This window comes from Schistocerca cancellata, chromosome 6, assembly GCF_023864275.1.
Source record: "Schistocerca cancellata isolate TAMUIC-IGC-003103 chromosome 6, iqSchCanc2.1, whole genome shotgun sequence".
Classification (NCBI taxonomy): domain Eukaryota; kingdom Metazoa; phylum Arthropoda; class Insecta; order Orthoptera; family Acrididae; genus Schistocerca; species Schistocerca cancellata.
In genome coordinates, this window is record NC_064631.1 from 594,403,050 (window position 1) to 594,417,634 (window position 14,585).

At 42.7% G+C, this 14,585-nt stretch overlaps 1 protein-coding gene and 1 pseudogene across 2 annotated transcripts in view; one reads left to right on the forward strand and one right to left on the reverse strand.

The window, feature by feature from the left end:
- Positions 1–14,585, reverse strand: part of LOC126088618 (xaa-Pro dipeptidase) — an 884,445-nt gene that overhangs the window by 200,714 nt on the left and 669,146 nt on the right. The gene's annotated exons all lie outside the window — the stretch shown is intronic.
- Positions 733–850, forward strand: LOC126089582 (5S ribosomal RNA; annotated as a pseudogene).

Here is a 14,585-nt window from a genome sequence, read left to right on the forward strand (position 1 = left end):
TACCTGAAGCGATTTAGGGAAATCACGGAAAATCTAAATCAGAATGGCCGCACGCAGGTTGGAACCATCGCCCTCCTGAATGCAAGTCGCGTGTGCTAACCACTGCGGCACCTCGCTGGGTCGAACACAGTTCAGTAGTCGGTAAACACGGAGTTTGCTTACTAAACGACTGTATGAAATGTTTTCCTGGAAGTCAAGGAAAAGCGATCTCGATCTCAAGGACGAACAGAGCGAGCTCAGTTTCGCAAAATCCTTATAGAAGAGATTTTCGTTCTCGAGAAAGGTCATAACGCCTGAACATAAAACATATTCCATTGGAACCAACTGCGGTTTTTTCTTCTCTTTTCTTTCTCTCCCATCTTTTGGTACCCTTCGTTGCTCCGGTGACCTTCGACAAACTGCTTCCAGATGGGGAACAACTTTTATTCCATAATCTCTCCTGAGTCTGGGAAGTATCTCGTCTGGTCATGCTTTCCTCTTTTGAGAGACTTTAGTTTACTTTCCAATCCTCAGTCACTTAAGTCAATTGCGGGTTTTGATCGCGACGCGTGAACCATATTACTGTCCACGACAGACAAACAGTTTCGGATACCGAATTCACTTTTCTGTTATCTTCCATTTCTGTGCCATTGCGGTCACTGGGTGACTGAATAAATGATTTCGATCTGCTTAAAGATTTTACATAGAACCACAACTTTTTAGAAATTTTGGTCAGATCCCTTACTAAAATTCGGCAACGGCCTTGCCGAAGTGGATGTACCGGTTCCCGTCAGATCACCGCAGTTAAGCGCTGTCGGACGTGGCCAGCACTTGGATGGGTGACCATCCGGGCCGCCATGCGCTGTTGCCATTTTTCGCGGTGCACTCAGTCTCGCGATGCCAATTGAGGAGCTACTCGACCGAATAATAGCGGCTCCGGAAAAAAAAAAAAAAAACGGCCGGGAGAGCGGTGTGCTCACCACACGCCCCTCCTATCCGCATCCTCATTGAAGATGACACGGCGGTCGGATGGTCCCGATGGGCCACTTGCGGCCTGAAGACGGAGTGCTTGCTAACATTTCCTTTAAATTCTCTGAACGCTTCCCACTTTGCTCTTCTTGCACTCACCGTGACTTCTTTCAGCCTCTGTTTGCCAACAAGGCTTGGTTCTGAGCATTCTAAATAAAAATGGTTCAAATGGCTCTGACCACTATGGGACTTAACATCTGAGATGATCAGTCCCCTAGAACTTAGAACTACTTAAACCTAACCAATCTAAGGACATCACACACATGCATGCCTGAGGCAGGATTCGAACCTGCGACCGTAGCAGCAGCGCTGTTCCAGACTGAAGCGCCTAGAACCGCTCGGCCACAGGGTTGGCAGCATTCTAATTCGGCTACTGAACCACGGAGGGTCTTTCCTGTCCCTCAGAATCTTGCCCTCACACAGTGGTCCAAGCCCTTATGCGTATTCTACAATGTTTCTGAATTTTATCCATTTGACCTCATAAACATCATCATTTGATACAGACTACTCAGATCCTCTGCCATTTATATCCTACACTACGTTGACTGTTTCAAAAAGTTCACGTCTTTTAGCTATTAGGAAGTCTAATACGTCCACACAAGCCGGTTGTTTAACTGCTCTAAGTATTTTTCAGAAAAAAATTCAGAACAAGCTCGCACGAACCCCTGTCTCCTGCTTCAGTTTTAATCGCATTAGATTCCATAGGTGGCGAACTGAAGTCGCCTCTTTTTACAATAGCATGATCAGGAAATTTACTCGCAATGTTCTGAAAGTATTCTCTGGTGCGTATTACCATTTCACTTTCTGAGGTGGGTACTGTTATTTGTCAGACACAATAGAAGACGCAAAGGATAAAGCATAATTGTGGACGCGCATTGATTTCCAAATACTGTTGTCCTGTTTGTACGTTAGATAGTTTCTTGAACGAATGAACATTTATGATTTAAAACTTTTGTACAACACTTTTTCTAATATTTTAGTTTCTCGTATCGCGTAAAATTTACCATATGATCTTTACTAACAATATCATCTTTATTCATATTACTTTGGCCATTAATAGATTGAACTATTGCTGTTGCTAGGCTTAATGCTTACACTGTATTCCGTATTTGTGGAAGACGAACGGTCTCCTTGATTATTTCACTTTCAACTTTCAATACTTGACGGTATGAGTGAAGACATTCTTTCTCTTGCGAACACACCATCATTGGACGAGACGTTACGTTCCGCTTACGCTCACTGTGAATCGGCGTTTATTCAACTATTTGCAAAAACTTTCCATCACCTACTGTGTCGCTCTTTTCTCCTCTTCGTCTGTCTTCGTCTGCAGTACCTTTAACTACTGTAATTAGCTAGACTACCGGGCCTGTTCGCGAAGACACTTTCCGACGTCACGTTCCCTACTTGCATTGTACGTAATTACTTTGTACAGGAACGCGTTTGTGTCTAGTTACGTGACCTAGCTAGTTTCCGCTATGACCGCACTCTGTTTTGTCTGGTGATAAAGGGCTGGTGCATTGCTTTAGTGTCAAATTATGCTTATACACTGTACATATTTTTAACACAGTGGTTAGATGCAATATTTATTTCCTGGACAAATAGTGACAACCAGTCCCTCACTGAATATTCGTTATTTTCATGCTGTAAGAATAATTACTTAAGGCTTCTGTACTCCTAATCTGAAGATATGCTCCAAATTGCTCAAACTCACTAACGAAAACTAACAAATCTTTCGTTAAATACGTGTTGCCACAATTTATAGCTAAAACTGATCTTTAGTCCTTCATATGTTATAAGCAGCTTGACGAGAGTTTAACTCTTCGTGACGGAATTAACTACATTTACACTAATATTTTTCGATTGTAATGTGTAGTCGTTGCACAGGAGTATTTAGGTTACAACGCAATGTAACTCTTTGATTACATACCGCCTGCAACAAATGTAATTTTTTAACTTCTTTCTGCGTTACTGTTTCGCATTGTGTAGTGGTGCACACTTCCAACAGAAATTACCGCTTTCTCTGTGTCGCCACATAGTAGATTTTTTTTTCACCTTAACCCAAATACGCTGTCCTCTGGGACAGTGTTGTGTCTGCCGTGAAGATGTGAAGTCACATTTCGACCTGAGAATCAAAAGCCAGCAATTGACACACGCCGTGTCTAAGAAGAATGCAGAAAATTATTTGTATGGGCACACATGACCATAGCCTGACTCGTGACTCCGATGAAGAAATAGATGACATGGACCAATCGCGTGTTATAAGTCCAACGAAGTCTGTTCGTCAAATACATCTTTAAAACTTGTTATGCATGTGTCGGCGCGGCACGGATAGAACAGTATTTGCAGAGGGCGTGGATTTCGATAAAGGTAAGGTGACCATATTTTCTAGACTCAAATTCGGGACATTAACATATTTCCTAGGCCCAAATCCGGGACACATTAAAAATTTCGCAAAATAGGCTATATTTATTTATTTATTATTTGAGAAGAAGGTTTCAATTAAATGTAATAAATACAAAATATCAATTAAATTTGTTACAAAGAAAGGCACATTTACATTTTATTAATACCTTCTAAGATAAATGAGTGTGATCAGGGCAACTGTATTTATCAGTGCTGTGAATTTTCTTTATCAAGTCTGTATTTTTATGTTTGTCACTTTTTAAATGTAGTTGTATATCACCACTTCAACTGTGACTTAATGAGAAACTAGAAGCACATGTGTTGCACCTCACTTTTCCTTTTGAGTCCGAAGAACTAATGTCACTGATGAATGGAAATTCTTTCTGCAATTGTTCATTGAAGGAGCACTTGCGCTTCTTTGAACTCATCCTTGTGAAGAAGTATTGTTATTGTTATTGACGAGGAAAAACAACTCAACTTATCAAACGTAATATACCATAACACGACGTAACACAAAATTCAATCTGATATAATATGGCGCACACAGATGACAAATGGTAGTATTCTAGAGACCAGCATACACTGCGTTGGCGAAGCCAAGTCAACGAGAGCGAATATTACTGTTCGTCTGTTCGAGTTACTTTGTATTTCGTCTGCATGTTTGCCATAAAACCTCCTCTGCCTCTTCCATGGCTATCAGAAAATATGAAGACTTCTTCCTTCTTCTGTTCGAGTTACGGTTAGAACCGTTTCGACCGCGCGAATGCGTTCGAGTGCGACTTTTTCCCAGTTGCCGTAGTCTCAGCCCATTAGCTGTTCGAGCTGCGGCCAACATGTGTTTGCACAGTAGAAACAGTTTGATACCGGTTTGGACAATTTGTCGTACCCTGTTGTCAAACAATTTCTCACCATAACTAAAACTAATAATAAAATATACCGATACAGGTGAAATGAATGTCTAATTCGGAACAAATTGGGTCATGATTGTTAATTTCGGGACAAACAGGTGTCCCGAATTATCTTTGAAAATATTCGGGACAGACACACAGAAATCGGAACTGTCCCGAAAAAAACGGGACGGATGGTCACCTTAATAAAGGTCGTTCTTGTGACGACCGCCAATGTGCATGCGTTTCCGCGCCAATTTTTGCCTTATAGCCGACGCCGGGAACTTGGGAGTCTCGGCCTCCCCTCCCTCGGCGGATCCCGACCGGTAGGTTTTACTCTTCGTCGTGTGTGCTCCGTCTCGTGCAACGGTTTTTGTGCGTGTGACTTAAGTGTTATTTACGTGCTACGCAAATCGCCAACTGCGTTTTTTTAACTTTATGTGGACTTTTTTAACTGTCCCAAATGAACGTAATCGTGTACGCGCATATTTTAACCCCCGCTGTCTCCCCATACTATGTTCTCATGTCCCCCTTCATCGCCTTTTATATGTTTCTTTTTCATCTTTTTATTAAATGTATCACTCGGCTGAAAAACGGCGGGTGGTGCCGTTGCCAGCCCTCCCTCACAATAAAGAGAGAGAGAAAAAAAAGCTGCAGTCTCGAAACCTCATCGAACTTGTGACATACTCAGCTAACGATACAGTGTGGAAGGAATGAATGCACGTTTTTTGTTTACGTGTCTACAGTGTAAATAACCAGCAGGAAAAAATAATTATTTCACTTCATAACCCATTTGGCACATTAAATGACTTCCCTTATAAATTGTTCATTGTGTCACATTTAAAACGAACACTTTCTTTTCGAAATACAAAACCTGGAGATTAGGAGGTTTTTTTAGCAGCCTGCAGTTCTGGAGGACGAAGTAACTGATTGGTCTAATTACGTTAGTACCATGGAAGTGAAACGTGGACGATAAATAGTTTAGACAAGAAGAGAATAGAAGCTTTCGAAATGTGGTGCTACAGAAGAAAGCTGAAGATTAGATAGGTAGATCACATAACTAATGAGAAGGTATTGAATAGAATTGGGGAGAAGAGGAGCTTGTGGCACAACTTCACTAGAAGAAGGGATCGGTTGGTAGGACATGTTCTGAGACATCGAGGGATCACCAGTTTAGTACTGGAGGGCAGCGTGGAGGGTAAACGTCGTAGAGGGAGAGCAAGAGATGAATACACTAAGCAGATTCAGAAGGATGTAGGCTGCAGTAGGTACTGGGAGATGAAGAAGCTTGCACAGGATAGAGTAGCATGGAGAGCTGCATCAAACCAGTTTCAGGACTGAAGACCACAACAACAACGTTAGTACCGATAAGAGAAAAAAAATTTCCTGCTCGTTGAAAAACGCTGAACTTGCTTTATAACTACATAGTATTAAAGAAACAAAAGAAAAATAATATATCTGTGTGTGCTTGTAGTGACGTTAATTCCATCTATCATTCGAATAGATGCTCTGTGATAGAGACTTTTTTTTCTTCTACGCTAAATGAAGACTAGTTTTACGTAATGTTTCGGTGAGCATATACTTGTCAACATCTATCCTATGTGGCTGTAAAAATTCAAAACCGTGGTTTGTCGTCAAAATGTATTTCAAGATTTCTGAAAAATTGCATGCGGATATTTGTAGCAGAAGCAGCAACCGAGAAATAAAATTAGGATTGAAAAAATGGATTTCGGGACGAGCCCTTGTAGAAATATCTGCATGTGGAAGATACGACAGTGTTTTTCCACAAATCAGAACATTTAATTAGGGCCAAGCCGTAGTCTGGTACAAAGTCGCATATGCTTAGACTTGCCATTTGACACCAAGCGGGCGATTTTGATGTCAGTTATGACGGTAGGAAGATAAGGACAACACAACAGCTAGTCCCCGAGCGGATGAAATCTCTGACCTGCCTGGGAATCGAACCCGAGCACTTCGCATAGCAATCTGCCACGCTGACTCCGCTGCTACGGACGCGAATACAGTTTCGTTAAGAGACAATAGAACAAGTACGGACCGGAAAAGAATGGAAAACAAAATCGACCACATCCTCTTCAATGTAACCATTCCGGCACAGTTATTATCTTTAGAAATTCACAGGAACTATTGCTAATGTAAATCCGAATAGACATGGAACCGATACCTGGTCTTTTGAATGGGAGTCCGCTACGCTCGGTAGCACTAGCAGCCAGCAGCATTTTGCTATCGGTCCCTTTTCCCATGACAAGTTTCGATTCACTTACAAAGATCGTAGTTTTTTAAGATGTGCGTGTTTTACACCCATCTCTATTGAGATAGCAATGAAGTTTTAATTATCACCCCGAAAAAAAGTAAGGAATCGAGGAAACTTCAAAGTAAGTTACACATGCCGTCCCACGCCAAGACCTTTGTGCAATATGAGTGGCGCACTTCCCGAAAAAAGCATATTTTCTGGGTTTCCTGCAGACAAAGTTGTGCTTTGGTACCGTTGCCAGGTGCACCACAATGCGCGCCAACTGGAAACTTCCTCCAAAGCTGAAGTACGCGGGCAATACGATTCATGCGGGCAAAACGTCTGAATTGCAAACTGACTCACCGTGAAATGCTGGCAGTATATTGACCAAACGCAATGAAACGACCAGCCAATAATCTGACCAAGGCCGCACAGATAGCAAGCACGTGCGACAACGTCCATGCAATCGACGAAGTGATTCGCAGCAATCGCAGATTTTCCAACGATGAGGACGTTCTCACAGTGGTTCAGTGACCAAGGAGCAAATTTCTACCGTCGGGAAACTGAATGGTTGGTGGAACTTTCCGACCATTATTTACAGAAACTTTTGTTATTACCCGTCCAGTTTACAGTTGCCGTATGCATTGGGAGCTGCGAGCTGTTGACGTGTGCTGCTATTGGTTCTTTCGGATGACGCACGAACCGCACGTATAACTGCGCTCAATGAAAATGTAACATAAAACAAATAAACATTCTTTTAACACTTTCTCGTACAGAAAAACGATTGAAATGAACAATAAGATTATAAAACTGTTGCTTTACGGTCGAACAATGCAGCTGCGCGTGCGTTTAGGAGACAACGGTACTTTCGCTTTTAACATGTCCTGCTACAGGAAAAGGTACGGAAAAAAAGCTGTTGTGCTACAATCTAATAACTGAAGCGAACGCGTAATACATTTACTATTAACACATTCTTCTACAGCGAATCGTGCGAAAGTAAGATAAAACTTGGTTTTGGACCTAATAACTGAGTTGTTCGTGCGGCAGATAAAAATACATTCGCTGTTAATAAACTATTCTACTGGAAAGCATAAGAAATGAAAATGAAATAGAAATTTTGGTGTACGATCTAATAACTAACAAAGAGAGGTCTCCACTGGGGGGGGGGATCGACTTTTGAAACCCTACATATAGCGTGTACATAAAGTCTGGGAACACTTTCAATTATTTATTGCACAAGAACCAAACATTGTACAGAATTTTTTTTTTCATGTATACGCCACAGCGTAGTTTGGTAATTTGCCGATAGTCAGCGCTAGTCCAAACGTGGCGGCCGTGTTACAGAAGGGTCGGCTGTTTCATGAAATGGCCTCCCCGATCACCAGATCTCACTTCGTGTGACTTTTTTCTATGGGGACACATTAAAGATCTGGTGTATGTACTGCCTCTATCATGTGATGTGGCAGAGCTCCGGGAAAAACACGAGAAGCGACTGCCACAGTCGACGATGCCATGGTGGGGCGGGTATGGCAGGAGTTCAGTTACCGTATTCACGTCTGGCGGATCACTCATGGTTCGCATATCGAGTGCTTGTAAAAAAACTCTCAGAATTTCTCTTCAAAATGCCATATGTATGACATCTGTGCAATATTTAGTTCTTGTGCAATAAATAATTGAAAGTGTTACCGAACTTTATGTACACCTTGTACAGTGGTACAGGTTAGGATCCCAGGTATCACATCCTGGAGCGATTCACCCTAGTGGGCCCTCGTTGTTTTGGACGAAAAAATAAAAAAAAAAAAAGGTTTCGCGCGAGAATCTTCTGACCACTCCGTCTGGCTTTCTTAACATCGTTAACAACATTACGCACTGTCCTGACACTCTTTCCTACTGCAGCTGCTGCTATCTCCAGAGATATTTCTGAAGGTATTAGCAAACCTTTCCGCTTTCCTTCTCGACACAACTAAACTATGTTATTAATCAAGACTTTTCCTTATATTTGCGAGATCACTGTCCCCTCCATAGACGCTAAGAACACACAACAGAAGTAATGAACTATGACAATAATGTGACTGTGTCAGTCGTGTACTGACGAGTATTGTCGGAAGCCTTCGGCCTCGTCAGTGTGTAAACAAAGCTTAGTTCCGCGTTCTGCCGTCAGCAATAGGAAAATGAACAGGTAATAACTATGTTTAACTATGTCGAAAAAGAGTCGTGTATCTGCCAGTTAAAGGAGTTACAAGAAACTCCTTGAGTCGTTAGTAAGGCTGATTTGAAAGCTTTCTGTTGACAGTTATGGCAGGAAAAATATTAGCTGCTAATGACTCAGCGTGTCAGTCAGGAAGACAGAAAATGAGTGTCTGGGAGACGAAGAGATCAACCATCTATGGGTTGTGTGTATAACACTGCACAAAATGGACATCGCAGGTATTCAAGAAAGGTTCAAAACAAACCAGTAACTTCCACATGAACAACGAATGAGAAAAGGTGCGCAACAGTGATCACACGATTCGCACCACAAACATCGAAGGTGACCTCCTGAAGAGTACAAACCGTGCAGGATGTTCAGCTAGGTATCCACTCTTAAAGAATGCACACAGAATTATATTGGTGTTAATTGGGTGAAGAAAAGTCATGAAATGTGAAAGCACGCAACTGAACGCCAAGCAGTCTGTCGTGGAGTTTATCGTGAAACTGGCTATCCTTTAAGGCGTAGCTGCAGGTAATGCGATAATATGTTTTATAGGCGCGAAAAAAATAAACAAACATACAGAGACGGAAATTGTCCAGCGGTTCCAGGTGGTATGAGTTGCAATGTCACACAGTTTTCAGGAGGGATAGTTTGCTCTAAAGGTGTATGATTTTTATAGGCAGGCCATGAATCAAACAAAAGCTAGTTATTTTGACCAGCCGTCGGCCAAAAGCAGTGCTCATATTACGCTCATTTTCTCACGCTTGCTTGCTGTTACGTAAATATGCCCTACTGCCCTTGAAAGACTACGCAGCCAAGAAAGAATCGTAGCGGGCAGAGCGCCTCCCACTTGTCGCAACACAATAAATAACTTTCCAGCCAATTTACCATCCAGATTAACAGCCAGAACAATTGTATACGAATGCGTTAAGGCAATGGTGTTAGGTGATCTTGATATAACTCTGTTGGTACCACTAACTTACAGTGTTTGCTATTTTCATCTGCTGTTTCTCTTCAAATCTTGATCGGTCAGATTTGAAACAAATTCCTTACTGAACGATGGGATTAGTTTGCTTTTCTCTTCTACAAATTTTTCGGCCGATTCCGCAGTTTGTTGTCCATCAAGTTGACTCTTTGTGTAAAGTTTCGTTACCTTACGCCTTCCAGTTCTGTTGCACTGTTTGAAGTTAAGCAGGCATCAACTACTTCTCTTGAAATTACTGTAATCTATGTCGCGCGCAATTTGATGTGCACAACGTAGTAGGTCACTATCATGCACATCCTGTAAAATGTATCGAGCATCTTTGAAACACGAGCATCTTTTGCAACAAGTACGCCTTGTTCCCCCTTCAATATCTGTAGTTTTTCTTATTGCTGCGGACTTACTCGACATCTGTTCATACTGCTTTTTAACTATGCTGCGGATGATCTTCCGTGTAGGTAATTATGTATATATCCGCTCCTTGGACAACGATTGTCCTTCACTACGTTTAACTGAAGACGGGATTAGTGGCTTCCTGTCCGACACAGATGATGAGGTACGTGGCTCGACACCTGTTTCAGTGTCACTTTCACTGATTAAGCACGTATCGTCTTCACTATACTCCTCACGTAGATTATCCGCACAGTCGAGCGTATACGACACCATACATTCCACTGACTCATCTTGTAGAAACGCTAATATTTCATCTGCCACTTCTTTCTCATTCTGCAAAATTCATTGGGTTCCTTTCAGGCGAAAAGTCAATTTCGGCAATTGTCATCCAATGTTTGCTTTGTTTATTGTCGCCATTGCTTTGCGTCAACACCACTAACACTGTAGCACTATTGAAGTTAAGCGTCGACTAAGCAGTTCAATTACGCTCCATAGCTCTGGCTCTGAGCACTATGGGACTCAACTGCTGAGGTCATTAGTCCCCTAGAACTTAGAACTAGTTAAACCTAACTAACCTAAGGACATCACAAACATCCATACCCGAGGCAGGATTCGAACCTGCGACCGTAGCGGTCCTGCGGTTCCAGACTGCAGCGCCTTTAACCGCACGGCCACTCCGGCCGGCGCTCCATAGCCTCATGCTCTGCTCACCATAGGATACTTCCAGTTCCGCTCCCTGTTGCCATCAGTAGCCATTATTAAGGGTAGCACGGCAGGCAATGTGTGGGGCGTCGAGCGGTGTAAACGTCACTGGTCTTTTGCAACCTCGCACTCAAGGGGTTCATTGTTAGAGTGGGCTCCGAACCATGGAGCAACTCGCAATTTTCACATTAAAAAAATTCTGCCATGGGTGAAGGAACTGACACATGTTAGGAAAAAAAATCTTTGGACGTACTAAGGATTGGATCACGGACATTTGGAGCTGCAGAACAGACGACCAGAACTTGAATGGTGTACTAGGAGAACTTATTTCATCCTACACTAAAACATCGAATAATTTACTTACTATTCTATCACAACAGACGACTGCATAGCTTCTGCGAATATTTGTCTCACTCTAGGTGTCTACAAAAAAGGTAACGGCAGTTCTTTTCATTTAAATACACGTGGCTCCAAGAAGGTCTCCATGACTGACTCGTTTTGGTTACAAGTATGTAGGATAATGCCCAGCATGTCCCAAATGAGTCCATGACGACACTTAACACTCTTGAAAACGTGTTATCTACTGTATCTGGTGCTGTCAAATTAATTCTCGAAGTCTGAGAAGTGTCAACATCTTATCAATAAAAGTAAACAACGTGCCCATTGAGACAGGTAAAAACGGACTTCATCTGTGGACACTGAACTTATATTTACTTTCGACATATGACCACTCTGGTCTTAAAGACCACCCCACGGCGTCACAAGATTTGCTGTGTCTACAGGTAGGAGGGAATAAAAGGCCAGTGTGACGGCTTATGAAGCGGAATGTGTGGAAAATGGCACGTATTTAACTGATATTTGGCAGGTGCGATTACTAAGTTTCTGGAAGCGAGTGGTACTGTCTGTGATGTTGAGTCACAGTGAGAAAGGACTACTAAAGCTGTAGACCCATTTCAACTGGAATAATACGGTACTCATATGTTTACTGCTCGAGGGCTGACGGCGGAGGACGACGATGACATCGACGAAAAACTGAGACCAACCGATCGTTAATGAACTCCATACTCCATACTCCATACTCCATACTCCCGATTCTTGAGTGTTGTTCATGCATCTGGGATCCCTATAAGGTAGGACCGGTAGAGCAGATAGAAAACATCCAACGAAGAGCGGCGCTTTTCGTCAGAGGATCGTTTAGCTGGCGAGAGAGCGTTACGGGATGCTAAACAAACTCCACTGGCAGACGTTACAAGAGAGACGTTGTGCATCACGAAGAGATTTACTATTGAAATTTCGGGACAGCACTTTTCATGAGGAGTCAGAGAACATATTACTTCCCGCAACATACATCTCGCGTATTGACCACGAGGAGAAAATTCGAGAAATTAGAGCCAGTACAAAGGCTTGCCGAAAATCATTCTTCCCACGCACAATTAGCGAGTGGAGCAGGGTTGGAGGGATCAGATAGTGGTACCGAAAGTACCCTCCACCACACACCATTAGGTGGCTTGCGGAGTATGATGTAGATGTAGATTCGAAGCATGGCGAAAACAACAATTGTGAATGTGGTGTCACCGCACACAAGCGTAGATAAACGCATCAGTTGCATTTATGAGTCAACATCTGGTCGATAGACTTTCGTAAGGAAATGCAGAAAGACAGACAAAATTTCCACTTGGTGCAATGAATGGTAGCGCTCTTTAAAAATGGATAAATCTAAAATAATGCGTAGAACAAAGAGAAGAATCTGATCCCTAGATTTGTGGTGAACAACTTGAGCACTTCACATTGTTTAAGTACTCAAGTATAGTAATCAGACGCAATACGAAATCTCATGAATATAAAATATCAGTATTAGAGACGAAGAATAGAAGACTCGGAGTTGTTGGAAAGATTTTAAGAAAGAGCAGAGCGTTTATAAAAAAAATCCCACCCAAAACGCTAATGTGACCAGTTCTAGAATTTTGTTCAAGGATTCGAAGTGCTTATCAAGAAGGTATAACAACAGACATCTAACTAATTTTAAGATACGCTGGTAGGACTGTAACAGGTTGGATTAGACCGTACAGAAGTGTAACAGCAATGCTTGGGGACCTTAATGGGAATCCTTGGAAGAAAGGCGACATAGGTCTCGTGAAAAGCTGTTCGCTATTTTTACAGAACCCGTGTTGAAGAATACATTGCGCCCATAATGTTGCTACTATCAAATGTATCGCGTACAGATCACGAGAATAAGATAAAGATTAGATGTCATATAGAGGGATCTAGAAAGCCATTTGCCCTTCACCCAATACACCAATGGAACAGTACAGCAAACTGATAAAATGGTAGGTACGAAGCACCCTCCGTCACACACTGTATAGTGGGTTGGGGAGTATATACATGTATATGTAGAGGGTGGTCAGATAAAACTGGCCCAGAAAATATTTCAAGTACTTTAAAAAAGGCAAGCCGTCTTACGTCACCTACACACAGGGCAGATGATGTAAGCTGAGTTGCCTATCCTAAGGTGCATGAAACGTTTTCCCGGCCAGTTTTATTTTGCCGACGTACTTGATGCCAGACCTGCGAAGGAGGTTCGTCGTTGACATGTCACTGTTTACTATGCAACCAGTTCGTATAGCATTACTATATTGGCGTACGTAGGGAGAAAAACATCACGTTCTCGAAACAGGTGATGCTGTTTAAAACTTTATTTGTAGGACGTTGCTACCAGTCCACTGACCTAAGCTGCGTTTCTGCGAAAAGGCCGTGCTTCCTATCCCTCTTCGAGAGACATTCTACGCGACAGGGTACTGTATTCGGCAATCATCATGACTCGCATGGAGGTTTTGATGTTGGTATTCTTTCGTGGGTGATAAGAATAATATGTATGATTAGTGAGGTATGTCAGTATACGAATGGTTTCCGGACAATCAAGGGGAATTCCGCAGCTAGAAAAGAAATCCGCTACTGTACTGCTACACTATCAATGACGAACAGCTGGAGACAGCGTCTGCCATAAAATATCTAGGCGTAACCATCCAGAGCGACCTTAAGTGGCCTGACAATATAAAACAGATAGTGGAACAAGCAGACACAAGCCTGAGATTCATCGGAAGAATCTTAAGGCAATGTAACTCATCGACGAAAGAAGTGTCTAGTAAGGCGCTCGTACTCCCGATTCTTGAGTGTTGTTCATGCATCTGGGATCCCTATCAGGCAGGACCGTTAGAGCAGATAGAAAACATCCAACGAAGAGCGGCGCGTTTCGTCACGGTATCGTTTAGCTGGCGAGAGAGCGTTACGGGATGCTAAACAAACTCCACTGGCAGACGTTACAAGAGAGGCGTTGTGCATCACGAAGAGATTTACTATTGAAATTTCGGGACAGCACTTTTCATGAGGAGTCAGAGAACATATTACTTCCCGCAACATACATCTCGCGTATTGACCACGAGGAGAAAATTCGAGAAATTAGAGCCAGTACAGAGGCTTGCCGAAAATCATTCTTCCCACGCACAATTAGCGAGTGGAACAGGGTTGGAGGGATCAGATAGTGGTACCGAAAGTACCCTTCGCCACACACCATTAGGTGGCTTGCGGAGTATGATGTAGATGTAGATTCGAAACATGGCGAAAACAACAATTGTGAATGTGGTGTCACCGCCAGACACCACACTTGCTAGGTGGTAGCCTTTAAATCGGCCGCGGTCCGTTAGTATACGTCGGACCCGCGTGTCGCCACTATCAGTGATTGCAGACCGAGCGCCGCCACACGGCAGTTCT